Source organism: Artibeus jamaicensis, unplaced genomic scaffold (assembly GCF_021234435.1).
Source record: "Artibeus jamaicensis isolate MK-2021 breed Jamaican fruit bat unplaced genomic scaffold, CSHL_Jam_final contig_1085, whole genome shotgun sequence".
NCBI classification, from domain to species: Eukaryota; Metazoa; Chordata; class Mammalia; order Chiroptera; family Phyllostomidae; genus Artibeus; species Artibeus jamaicensis.
The window spans coordinates 2,257,581-2,271,178 of record NW_026521214.1 but is presented as its reverse complement, the minus strand read 5'-3'; the positions used below and the strand labels follow the sequence as shown (position 1 = coordinate 2,271,178).

Below are 13,598 nucleotides of genomic sequence, written 5' to 3'. Positions count from 1 at the left end.
TCAGAACCATCTTTTTTTTTCCAATAAATGAGTGCTCCCAAGAGCACGCTCCACTGGCCCCGTGCTGGCCCTGTGTGGGGGTCTCCTCACTCTCACTGGGCCCACACGGCCAGCCCTACCTCCCGGACCAGAGTCCTCAGCGCCGGAAAGCAAAGGGCCTGCCAGGGCCTCACAGCTGTACGTGGGCGGCGGTGGGGCTGCGTCTTGACCCCCGACTCCGTGCCAGGGCTCTCTGACCCTCAGGGGACAGTGTCGGGTGGCAGTTCCCTGACCCCTCTGCTAAGCTACTAAGGGCTGCAGGCCACCGTTCTGCTTTTCCCACGCCCGAGACACAGGGACATGCGCACTGGGAACAGCGTCTGTCCCCAGGTGCTCCCGCAGGTCAGGTGTGAGGGCTGCCCCCGGTGAGGTCACAGCTCATTCTGGCAACAAGCTGCTTCTCTTGCATGCTTTCCCTTGGGCCCCACCCCTTCCACTGTGTCCTTTGTCCCGAGTCTGTTTCTCCTGTGTCACCCGTTCCGGTCCCCACTGGTGTGCAGGGGCCCTCACAGAACCCTCTAGGTCACCCCATGGTCCCAGCCCTGCCAGCCCAGCTCCAACTGCACTGGCGGGCAAGGGGAACAGAAGGTGGAGCCCCCCCCCCCCCCCCCCCCCCCCCCGGCAAAGCTGCACGTCTGTGATTCCCCAGGTCCTGGGTGCCTCTGGCTGGAGACTCTGAGGCCCCCTGCTGAGGCCCGCAGCTTCGCTCCCCTCAGGCTTTAGCCCGTGAAGGCACAGACAGGATGCTATGACTGCGAGAGTAACTTTCCTAACGGGGAACGCCGCCCCTCCCCAGACTGCGGCTGCGCAGGAGGCAGCGGCTCCTGCAGGACGGACCTGCAGCCCCGCAGCGTCAGCACGTGTCCCGCACTCTCCGCGCGCCACGTGCCCTGGCCTGTAGGTGGGGTTCCCAGGCCTCAGCTCCAGAAAGCAGCCGCGTGAGCATCACTGCCAGGTGTCGTCGACAACACGGTGCGCTCGGCACCGGCCTGGCGCTGGGAACACAGCATCCCCGTCCTCGTGGGACTTATATTTCGATTGTAGAAGACGGGGAGTAAATAGGGTTTTAATGTTAGAAGGTTAGTGTGTCATGGGAAAAATAGCGCCAGTGACGGCAACCTGGGTGCTGGGGTAGGGCGCCGGCGGGAGTACAGGAGCAGGTGGCATTTGAGCGAAGAAGCGAGGGCGTTGGGGCAGTGAGAGCGGCCAGTGCCACCATCCCGGGCTGCAGTTTGGTGTCTGGGGCATGGCCCAGGCTGATGTGAAGGGAGCGGGGAGAGGAGGGGGCAGGGCGCGGGGGCAGATGAGGCTGGGGTAACAGGCCTGGATCACCTGGGAGCTCAGATGGAGAGGGACCAGCCCACAGGGCGAGGCTCTGCAAGCGAGCCACACCTGGGACCCACGTCTAGGTGCCCCTGTCCACCCTGGCTGTGGCGGCCAGGGCCCAGAGCGAAGCCCAAGGCACTAGCTTACATGGACAGACGTTTGCCTCCTCATCGGTGTCTGCTGCTCCTGCTCACCTGGGCTCCAGGAGAAAGAGGCATGTAGGTGCTCCGGGGACAGACCTCGGTGCCCTGCCCAGGGGTCTCGCTCCTCTCCAGCTCAGGGCAGCTGTGGGGGCACTGTTTTCGGGAGGGGGCTGGTGCTGTCTTCTGTCCCTCAGCCCAGGTTTTCCTTCTCTGTGAAGACCCAGTGCGGGCAGGGAGAGGACACGGCCGGCTCTCTCACTCGCCCTCAGGGCTGGGGCAGGCCCACCCAGGTGTCTCGGCACAAGCAACTGTGTTTCCTCATTTCCTCGGGCCAGAAGGGACACTACAGGGTGGGCTGGCCGGCGGGAAGTCTGGTCTGACTCTGACTCGAGACTTTCATCCAGGTTCTGCTGACCACAATGGGCACTTTATCTCCTGGTCCTGTTCCACAGAAGGGACGGCCAGGGCAGTGCGACCTTTTAGGTGGAAGGTGGGGGGTGTCACTTAAGAAAAGCTGGAGCCTCCCACCAGGCGCCTTTACTCCAGCTGTGAGACCTGTTTAGGACACGAGGGTGCCACTCACACTTTCACCGTCCTGTCTGCCACACCCAGGCCCTGGCCAGCTCCTCCTGGGAGAGTGTGGGGCCGCGCCCCAGACCCTGTGTTTTAACAGGACCCCCAGGTGATTCCCACACGCCTGAGGAGCCCAGGCCTGGAAGACAGGGACAGGGACAGGGAGGGTAAGGAGGGGCAGCCCTGACAGTGGCCTTATGGCCTTGAACTCAGGCTGTGGCTGGAGCGTCTGAATTGACACGGCTCTGAGGCCCTGCCTCCTGGCAAAAACAGGAGTGCGTGTTAACCACTGTGCCTGCCGGCGTTGGTCACCCTTAGCAGGACTCTGCTGTGGGGCACCAGCAAATCTGTCCTGACACCTGCCCTTTGAAAAACTGCTGATCCTGCTCCCGTGGCTGAGTTTCTTGATGATGCTGGTCAGAGAGGGGTCCTCGCTCTCAGCCAGGCCCGGGCTTGCCTCAAGCTCCAGAGGTGGGACTTTCACGGATTCATTCCTCACAGGGACCCTGCAAGGAGGGAACAGAATCCCCACTTTACAGTCAAAGGTGAGGTGTGGCCAAGGGCAGACAGCCAGTGACAGGCAACACCAGAATTCCAGCAACCCCCAGCTTTTCCTCGTGCGTGCACACCGCCCCGCCATCCCCACCCCCCAGCCACTCAGCTCATCCGGCCACCCTCTACCCACTCATCCCCTCAGCCCTGCACCAAGCCATCCAGCCCTTCCCCTGTGATGTTGTTATCCAACAGCAATTCCAGAGGCAAATCATCAATGATAAAGGAAAGGAGCCTTTATTCAAAGGCTACACAATTTTGGAATAACAGCTTTCCACATGCATTAGTCACTTAAGCCCATCGACTCAGGCTAAAATCTTTAACTCCTGAGTTCCCCTATCACTCTCCCTTTTAGGTTTTAATTATCTTACTTCTATAGGATTAGTTTACAAACTAAAACAATATAAAATACAAAAGCTACACAATTTTGGAAGAACAGTAGGCTTCTGCCTCAGAGCCCGCCCCCCCAGAACACCCTGCCACCCTCTGCCGGGCCTGCCCCATCCTGGGCTGCTCCCTGAGTTTCTTCCTGTCCAAAATACCGTTCGTTAGGTAATTATCCAGGCGTCCCCGAGAAAGAGAGCCCAAGAGCCAGTCTCTGTCCTCCTTTTATTTTAAATCTGCTATTTTAAAAATAAAATATATTTATTTTATTTTACTTTAATAAATAAACTTTATTTTATTTTAATTCCACATGCTCTGGAGGCATCCAGCTTCTCAGCCAGTCCTGTCCTAGACGGTTTACCATCGCCTGGGCAAACTCTGCCTACGCACCAGATCCTCCCCAGTGGTCTGATCAGATCGCTCTGGACGTCCCAGTGACGAGTGTGCCCCACAGAGACATGGGTAACCAAAATCCATGACCGTGCCTTCCAGAGCCAGGAGGGCAAACAAAATAAGTCGTTGCAAAGTCACGTTTTAGGTGGGATTGTTATTCTAAAGCGATGGCATAGGGCAAAACCCTTGTGTGGTCCAAACTGCTCCTGGAAAATCCCTCCGAGAGGGCCCGTGCAGAACACTCTCTCTGAAACCCCACCGAGCCAGGGCTTGCTCGGAAAGGAAAAACAGCAACGGGAAAAACCACAGCTCGGGCTCGTGTTCAGGAGCCTTAGAGCACCTGAGAGCTCCCAGCCACCTCGCTGCGGCAGCTGGCAAGAGGCTTCCTCCCCACACAAGACCCGTGGGAGCCAAGGCCCACCCAGGGGCCAGCGGCCCCCTGGCCCGTCCCACGTCCCCTCCAGTGCGTATGTGGACATATCCCTGGTATTCGAGCCACTTACATTGTTTCCCCCAGACGTGTATGCGGGTGTGCGAGCTTCACGGCGCTTTGCATGTGGCACTTCATAGGTCACTGCGCTTTTTACACAGTAAAGGTTCGCGTCAAGCAAATGACCTGCGTCGGACAAGGCTGTGGTGCCGTTTTCCCAACAACGTTTGCTCACTTTGTGCCTCTCACATTTTGGTGGTTGTCTCGATATTCCAAAGTTTTCCATTATTACTATATTTGTTAGGGTGATCTGTGACTAGTGATCTTTGACATCACTATTGTAATTGTTTCACAGGGGCTGAACTTCACCCATATAAGGCAACAGACTTAATCAATAAATGTGTTCTGATTGCCCCACCGACTGGCCGTTCCCCCACGTCTCCCCCTCTCCTTGGGCCTCCCTGTTCCCCGAGACACAACAATACTGAAATTAGGCTGATTAATAACCCTACAGTCGTCTCCACGTGTTCAAGTGAAAGAAAGAGTCACACGCCTCTCATTTTAAATCAAAAGCTGGAAATGATGAAGCTAAGCGAGGAAGGCACGTTGAAAGCCAAGACAGGCTGAAAGCCAGGCCTCTGGCACCAGTTAGCCAAGTTGTGAATGCAAAGGGAAAGTTCCTGAAGGAAGTTAAAAGTACTATTCCAGTGAACACACAAATGATAAGAAATCAAAACAGCCTATTGCCGATGTGGAGGACGTTGTGGTGGCCTGCATAGAAGATCAACCAGCCACAACATTTCCATAAGTCAAAGCCTAATCCAGAGCAAGGCCCTAACTCTCTTCAACTCTCTGAAGGCTGAGAGAGGGGAGGAAGCTGCAGAAGAAAAGTTTGAAACAAGCAGAGGCTGGTTCATGAGGTTTAAGAAAAAGAAGCCACGTCCATAACACAAAAGTGCAAAGGGAAGCAGCAAGTGCTGATGTAGAAGCTGCAACAAGTTCCCCAGAAGACAGTGCAGCTGGCTATGCCGAACACAGAGTTTCAGTGCACATGAAACAGCCTCACACTGGGCAAAAGTGCCAGTGAGGCAGGACTTTCATAGCAGTCATTCAAGGCTTCTAGGCTTCAAAGGACAGGCTGCCTCTCTTGTGAGGGGCTAATGCAGCTGGGAGCTTTAGGGTGAGGCCAGTGCTTATTAGCTATTTCACAGCTCCGAGGCCCCTTACAAATTATGCTAGATGCTCTATGAACAGAATAACAGGCCTGGGCAACAGTACATCTGTTTACAATATGGTTTACTGAATAGTTTAAACCCAGTGTTGAGGCCTACTGCTCAGAGAAAAAAAAACATTTATTAAAAAAAAAAAAAAAACAGCCCTGGCTGGTGTAGCTCAGTGGACTGAGCAGGTTGTAAAACAAAGTGTTGCCAGTTCGATTTCCAGTCAGGGTACAGGCCTGGGTTGTGGGCCAGGTCCCCAGTGGGGGCCACATGAGAGGCAACCACACATGGATGTTTCTCTCCCTCTCTTTCTCCCTCCCTTCCCCTCTCTCTAAAAATAAATAAATAAAATCTTTAAAAGGGAGCATCTAGGGTGTAAATGCATGGCTTCCACCTGACACGAGCGACTGCCTCACTAGGTTCAGTGCACACCTGGAAGCAGCCAGCTGGGAGGGGCAGCCTCCACCCTGGTCTCAGGAGGAGGCAAGATATTGTTTTCATGGGACACTTCCTCTCAATCTTCCAAGAGCATTTCAGCCATGCGGGGCTTTGCCTGACTTTTTTAGGAACTAAGTCCCTGGAGCACCAGCTGGGGAAACGTCTTTGTTATGAGTCACACAGGCTGGGCCACAGAGGGGGGATGGGATAGCTCCTCTGTGCCTGGGGCATGTTCTCAATGCTTGAAGTTCTTTGTTATCTCCTGAGCCTCTGGAAAGATCCAGCTCAGAGTGACCAGCCTAGGGGTCCCGTCACCACCCTCCCCGGACCGTGGCAGGCTGGTTCTGAGATGGGTCCACCTGCCTCCTCTGCACCATCCTGCTGCCTCCTGGGAGGGCTGCAAAAAGCTTCGGGAGCCCCTGTCCCAACACCAGGGACCCCGGGCATAGACAGTCTCCACCTCTGCAGTGAGACTGCCCTCCTCCCTCACCCCCAGGACATTACCCACCCCCAAGCCAGTCTCCTCAGTGATGACATGGGCTCCTGGTCCCTGCTGCCCAGAGTTGTCCCAAGCCTGGGTGTCCTGATCCACGCAAGGCACTCAGCACTGGGCTCATTGCACGGTGACTGGTCCCCAAATGCCAGGGGTTGTCAGCACCCTCGTTGTTGCTTCCACTCCTCCATGACCCAACGAACCCCTTTCCATCAGCAAAAAACCCATGGTAAACACTGGTACCGAGGGGCAGAGGGTCCATGGAGCAGCCCCCACCCAGCTCTGAGCAGAGAAGGAGCCTTTCCTCGTGGGATGGAGGGGGGGGCCTCAGTGCCCCAGGCTGCAGAGCCCACACTCTCCCCGATGAAAGAGAGACCGCGCATCTGGAGGGACGCACCCCTGACTCCCCACTCCCGCCCCCTCTGGCGCTGTGCAGAGCCTGGCAGCCAGCCAGCCCAGCTTGTGGAAGGGGCTCACGTGTTTGAATTCACTCCGTTTCATGGAACTAATTTTAAAAGTGGGGAGAGGTGACATCTGGACTTTGCCGGGAGGGCCTGCCTCCAGCTCAGAGGAGTGGGCAAAACCTGCTCCCAAAGAGCCACGCACGGACTCCGGGGGGAGGGGGGGGGGGGGGGGCGGGACTGCTCCTCCCTGGGGGCCCTGGGAGCCAGGCAGCCTGGGGCCCTTCTGCAAATGTCTCCACACTCAGGCCCCTCTGCACAGGCCGCCACCTCAGGCTGCTCCCCTCCCGAAGCCCTCAGGCCGCCCTCCTGTGGGAAGTTCCTGGGGGTGTAGCTGCTGGCTTCGCAAGAGTTTGTATGTATTCTTGACCTGTGAAAACCATCCCTGGGTAAATCAGAGGTTTGGGGAACCTCTGATCAATAGCCACACTAGTTTCTACTCTAATTCACCTCTTACCAGAACCGGGTTCCCCTGCGTTAATTCGTGTTTGCGTTTCAAAGCGCCGCTAGGGTGGGACGGAGGAGGGGCTTTGCAGGCCAGGACCTGTTGGCGGAGTGGACTCTCCCTGTGACCAATGAGGTGAAATTCTCCTATCGCAGAAGTAACCAGTTTGGACTGAACAATTCCATGGCATTCAATTAAATTTAACTACACACGGTGGTCACCGTGTCAGGCAGCCGTCGCCCCGTCCAGTTCAGAAACTTCAGCACCCCCAAAGGAAGCCCCGCCCCATTAGCGGTCGCTCCGCCTCCTCCCCACGGCTAGGCCCCGCCCACCACATTCTGTCCCTGCACTGGCCTGTGCTGGGCCTTTCGTGGCCGTGGAGTCACGCAGTACGTGGCCAGCTGCGTCTGGCTTCTTTCACCATCCTGTTTTCAAAGTGAAGCCTGTCACAGCGTGCATCAGGACGACGTTCCTTTTGTAGCTGAATTCTGTCCCCTGCATGCACGCGCCACCTCTTGCCCAGTCATCCACTGACAGGCACTTGGGCAGCTTCCTCCTCCTGGCTGCTGTGAACCCGGGTGTACAAGCAGTAGTCTGAACTCTTGTTTTCAGTTACTTTGGGCCTAGGAATGGGATTGCTGGGCTTTATGCTAACTCTATGTGTCACTTTCGGGGGGACAGTTGATTGTTTTAGAGGTTACTGAACACCTGGCATGTGTGCTAACCTGCTGTAGACTGATTGTCTGTGTCCCCCCAAATCCATATGTTGAAATCTTAACCCCCGCCCACGTGATGGTGTTGGCAGAGGGGCCTCCGGGGGGTGCTTAGGTTATGAGGATGGAGCCCTCGGGAACAGAATGGGTACCCTTACGAGAGGCACCCACAGAGCTCCCTCACCCCTCCCTCTGAGGGCACAACTGTGTATGAACCAGGAAACGGTCTGCTGCCACCTTGACCTTAAACTTCCCAGGCTCCAGAACTGTGTGCAATAAATGTCTGTTGTTTATGTGCCACCCAGTCTAGGGTATTTTTGTTATAGCAGCCAGAACAGACTGAGACCTGGGCCTGTACCAGATCCCAGCTTCACCTCCCCCTCCTCAGAGCACTCACCTCGGCCTCTCTTGGCGAGGTCCACTCGTGTGACAGAAGGCTTCCTTCCCCTGGCAGCCTGCCAGCACACTTGGGGCAAGACAAAGCCCAGAACCAGACACCACAGGCGGCCACCTGAAGGGCCGGTGATGGAGTGCGGCCGGCACACCCCAGATCATTTGGAATTCTTTGCAAAGGCATGGTAGCTGACTTGCCATTCAAATAGTATGAGAAAACCAGCATTTCGCAATACTTTTGCATATTAACACTGTGTCCAAGTGGTAGTTCCCAATCCTTTGGGCTTCGTGCAGTCTCGCCCTTTCAACTTGTTCGTCTGTACTGACAACAGGTTGGGCAGAGAGTCCTGAGCTCTCCTCTCCTCTCTCGGCAGGTACTGAAACTGTGGTCTCATTTACACCTGGAAGGGCTGGCAAAGCCCAGCAGGAGGGCCTTTGGCTCTTAAACAAAGACCAGCCCACTTGCTCTGGCTCACAGGCCCAGGAGGCGGCAGCCGACATGTGCCCATGGTCTATGCACCCAGTTCGTGGAACAAGTGTGATTGAAGCAGGCGCCATCTTTCCTCCTGTCCCCCTTCTTCCTTATACCTGCTGGGGGGGCGGCGGGGGGGCGCTCCCCACAGGGCCCAGGGTGAAAACCACATCATGCCCGTGAGTCTCCTGGTCACCGAGAGGGAACAGAAAGTCCTCTCATCACTCTAAGTTACAAAACACTGTTTTCATTGGGAAATGATGTCGCCTACTTTAAAACAATCGTGAACAGGTCATTTTCATTCAAAGGTCTTAGCAGGTTCCGAATGTGGCATTCCTATGAAACCCCACCTTTCATTTAAACAGGAAACGTTTTGCTCCTGAAAAGCCCTCTTCTCTTGGTGGATGCACGTGGGCTGGCCCTCGGGAAAGCGTTTTCCAATCTTGCTGCGGCCATTCCTGAGCTGCACTGGGCCCTGCCTGAGGGGGCGTCTCCGCCTCCTGCAGGAAGTTGGAGCGTGCCCAGGCTGAGCCAGGCCTGGGGTGTGGAGGGGACACAGGCTTTTCCATCCCCTGCTTTGGGTGTGGGTCTCAGCGCCATCTCTTCCTGAGTGTGCGGCCTCAAGATCACCTCTTTGAGCTCCGTTGCCTTGTCTGTACAATGAGGAAGACTGTCCCCTCTCCTTAGACTGGGCAGGACAGCAGGAGACAGTGCATGGAGTGCGCAGATGACAGTAGGTGCTCGCTTCCGACGGAAGGCAAGTGACAAGACTCCGCAGTGCTTCACTGGGGCAGTGTCTCTCTCTCCGGGTCCCCCAGAGGAGGGAGGGCACCCTGCGGCTGCCGAGGGGAGGCTCCCAGGGGGCTGTCCACATGCACTCGGGGAGCCCTGGGCTGCGGTTTTCTCTGAAGCCCTGGCGTGGGCATGTTCCCATGAGTTCTCGGCAGCTCAGTGCTGCAGCCGGGGCTTGGAGAGCTTGGCCAGGGCCACCTGGTGGCTCCCCCATCCTGCCCTACACACGGGTGTTGTGTCTTTTGGAAGAGGCAGGATTGGCATGGGGGTGGGGTCAGACACACGCCCTGGGTAAGTGGCTTTGCCACACTGAGCCTTGGTTTCTCTGTGAAACAGGTGAGAGACTCACAGGAGTCGTGCGAGTCTTCTAAGAGAGATGGGCACACCCAGCACTCTGCCAGGCACATAGTAGAAGCGTGATAAAGGTGAGGTGAGCCTGGTTAGACTGGGGTGGACTGAAGGCATCACCGTCCCACTGGAGAACAGGCGGAAGGTGGACTGGCAGCTGAAGAGGCAGGGAAGGGACCGGGCTGGCCGAGCCTGCCGCCTGAGAGCCTCAAACTCTGCCACAGCGTGTGGGGTGGAGGACCAGGGACAGGGCCACAGGCTGCCCCCCTAAGATGAGAGGGAAAATCTCTTGCTGAAGGTGCACAGATGTGTCCAAGCTCTGGAAGGAGGGCTGGCCAGGGGCTCCCTTGAGGGGGACAGTGAGCCCAGCTGCCCTAGGGTTACCTGGGACCCCCACCCAGGTTTGGGGACCCCCATGTGACCAAGGCAGGAAGAAGCAGGAAAAGCCTGCCTTCTCCACGCAGATTCCCTAAACTGGCCCACACACACTCCGTCACACCAGGTGGGCACCCTCTGAGACCCCAGGAGCAGCCCACCCCCCAGGCTTTCCCTAAAGATAGCTGCCCTGCTGGCACCCCACTGGGGGCACAGAGGCCCTGAGGGTTACAAACTGGGCTGACGGCGCCCTGGCCAGGTGGCTCAGTTGGTTGGAGTGTCTCATAGACCAAAGGGTTATGAGTTCTATTCTTAATCAGGGCACGTACCTGGGTTGTGGGTTCAGTCCCTTGTCGGGGGGGGGGGGTGTTTGGGAGGCAACTGATCAATATTTCTTCCTCTCTCCCTCCCTTCCCCTCTCTCTGGAATCTATGGATCTATCCTTGGTGAGGATTTAAAAACAACCAGGGGGAGGAACATCAGTTTGAAAGGACACAGAGGGTACTGGGAGAACCCCAAGGCTGATGCCTCGGGTCCAGGACACAGGGACGAATCTCATAAAGGGCTTGATCATGGGAGTGAGCTTAGAGAACTCCAAGGCATTTTGCCAGGTAGGGTAATAGGAGAGGGTGTGGCTGGGCAGAGACAGCCTGGATAGGTAGGGGAGTCTGTGTGTGCAGGGTAGGGGAGGGGATGGAGGACACGAGCCTGGATTTGTGCAAAGGGCTTTAAATGCCACAATAAAGGACTTGAACTTGATCCTGTAGGCTGTGTTCACAAAGAGGCAACCCACAGGCCAAACCCAGGCTTGAAGGTGTTGAGCTCCAGGTATTTTTTGGCCTTCATCATGTCTTTAAAATTTGACTTAACCATAAGAAATGTGGGACATCTCACATAAAAATTCTAATTTCTGGCTTCTTTTAAAAAATGGAGGGATCTGGAAACAGTCTGTGGTAAGCACGTCGCCACAGGGAGCGTATGCTGTCCGGTGTGCCACAGTCCCCGCCAGTCCTTATTGTCTCTCTAGACTGACATTGAGCATCAGTTACCATTTACTCTGGGGATTGCACTGTCTGTTCTCCTAGTAAAGAAAGGCTTCTTGGCTCTGGCCAGTGTGTCTCAGTTTGTTGGAGTGTCATCTTGTAAACGGAAAGGTCATGGTTCGATTTCTGGTCAGGGCACATGCCTAGGTTGCAGGTTTGATCCCTGCTCTGGAGGCAACCAATAAATGCTTTTCTTTCATATTGATGTTTCTTTCTCTCCCCCCACCCCCTCTCTGAAACCAACATGAATGCCTTGGGTAAGAAAGGCTTCTTAGAACAACCTCTCTGTTTTAAAAAAAATCTATCAGGAGGGCTGCCTTGCAGTTTTTGCTGAGTCTGTTTCCTTCATCATGTTACCCACTTACGGCTGCAGGCAGGAGAGTTGGAAAACTCACCAAGGGGTTGTTGAAGGAGTTTGTCAGGATTCATAGTTGCAAACAACAGAATCCAGTCCGGCTAGTTTAAGAAAAAGGAAAGTTCCTTAAGGGACTCCAAGCCCTAGGAGGAGAGAGCTTCAGGAGTGGCCCCTGGAGCCACAGTTCTGAGCCACCCCACCCAGTGACAGCAGCCCCACCAGGCCCCGGGGCTCCTGGCTCGGAGCCACAGGTCTCCACCTGCAAAAGGGCCCACCCTTTCCTCAGCTCTGAAGCAGAAGTCCCTGATAGGTGGGATGTAAATCTCACCCAAGCCGCCCCGACAAAGCAGGAAAGTTGGTCAGCAGTGCCGCGGGTTAGGTTTACGCTATGGAAAAGCATCCAGATGGGAGGAGGATGATCGAGAGGTCTGGGGCAGCCACAGAGGGCACGGAAACCCCTTGGGCTCTGGTCGCTGGGCAGGGGCCCAGCCAGGTCCTCCACTTCACATCCGGGGTCTTGGACCAGGAACTTCACACCACCGGGAAGCTTTCGAAGTCCCCAACACAAAGGCAATGGAGAGAAGGTGCCCCTAACCCCCAAGCCCACGCAGCCCACGGCGGTCCCTGGCTCGCCACTGGTCAGCCTCCTGACAGCTGTGCCCACCCTCTGGCCAATTCGCATGCCTCCCTCCCTGCCTGGCCCTGCTGGCTGGCCGCCCGGGCTGCCAGTCTGGACAGCTGTGTCACTCTTTCAGAACTCTTTGTTCTCTTGGTGGAATTTATTATAGAAGAAGCCTCTGCCAGCTTGGAGACCGGGCTCCAGTAATTCCCAGCAGCTGATAACAGCTGGGATTAAAAGATGAAAAACAGTGCAGATGTCCCAGCTCTGCCCGAAGTGGAGAAGCCAAGTGCAGGAGTCCAACTGCTGAGCCCTGTGGCATCTGTGCGGGCCCCACCCTCCTGCCCATGGCTGTCTCTGTTCTCAGAGTCACACCCTCTGAGGATCACTGATCCCTAGGGCGGGTACAGAGCCTCAGGGACATGTGGCCAGGGTACCCATTAGAACAGGGACTTTAAGCTGTGCTGTGAGCCCCGAGCCTCAGCCCCTGGCAGGCGGAGCGGCCACTTTCATTTCTGCTGCAAAGTGACCGAGTGCAGGCCTGTGCTCAGTGCTCAGTATAAAGCTTGGTTGTTGAAGGCTTTATACAAGCCCCGGGGCAACTCAGGGAAGTAGGGGCCGTGTGATCCGGGGCTTACCAACCAGGAATCCGAGCCTCGGGGAGATGAGGCGACCCACCCACCCAACGCCAGTGGCCCAGGCAGAGCTGGGAGTCAGCCCAGATTTGTTTGGCTTCCAAGCCTCTGCTGGCAACTCCTGCACTATGAGAGCTGGTTTCCAGGGTCTGCAACTGTTACCAAACAGCAAGAGGGGTCGCCCTGCCTGCCGCCGCCCTCTAAGCTAAAGTCCAGAGGCAGAGGTTTGGTGATAAAGGAAAGGAGTCTTTATTCAAAAGCTACGCAATTTTGGAATAACAGCTTTCCACGTGCATTACTCATTTAAACATGTCAGTTAAGGCTAAACTCTTTAACACCTGAGTTCTCCTAGCATTCCCTGTTTTAATTATCTTATTTCTCTAGGGTTAATTTACAAACTAGAACAACACGAGACACAAAAGCTACACAATTTGGGAAGAATGACAGGCTTCTAGCCCTCTCCTCTAGAACACCCAAAGAATAACCCTGCCACCCTCTGCCAGGCCAGCCAGATCCCAGGCTGCCCGGGGAGTTCCTTCCCATCAAAAATACTGTCTATTGGGAAACGCAGGCGGCCGTAGCACCATCAGCCAGGCATCCTCCAGAAAGGAAGCCCCAGAGCCAGAGAAAACCCACCCCTGCCCAAGGGAGAGCCTTTCTTTTATTTCAAATCTTCTTGCCCATAATTCCTTGCGCTCCGGTGACTTTCAGCTTCTCAGCCAATTCTGCCCTAGAGTGTTTACCGTTCTCTAGGCAAACACCACCTACTGCCCCTCCCTACCCCCTCCCCAGTCACCCGGTCAGATCCTTCTATATCACAACCGCCTCGGGCAAACCCAGAAGCAGCAGGTCTGCCTCCCAGGCGCCTGTGAGCAGGAGGCCATCCTGACAGCCCTAGCTGCACAGAGCCCCCAGTCCCCAGCGAGGGAAGGGAGCCGTTGGGAAGGCAGCGTGAC

The 13,598-nt window shown here is 55.9% G+C and overlaps 1 protein-coding gene across 1 annotated transcript in view; it reads left to right on the top strand.

The window, feature by feature from the left end:
- Nucleotides 1-13,598, top strand: part of COL23A1 (collagen type XXIII alpha 1 chain) — a 278,834-nt gene that overhangs the window by 192,102 nt on the left and 73,134 nt on the right. The window lies entirely within an intron of this gene.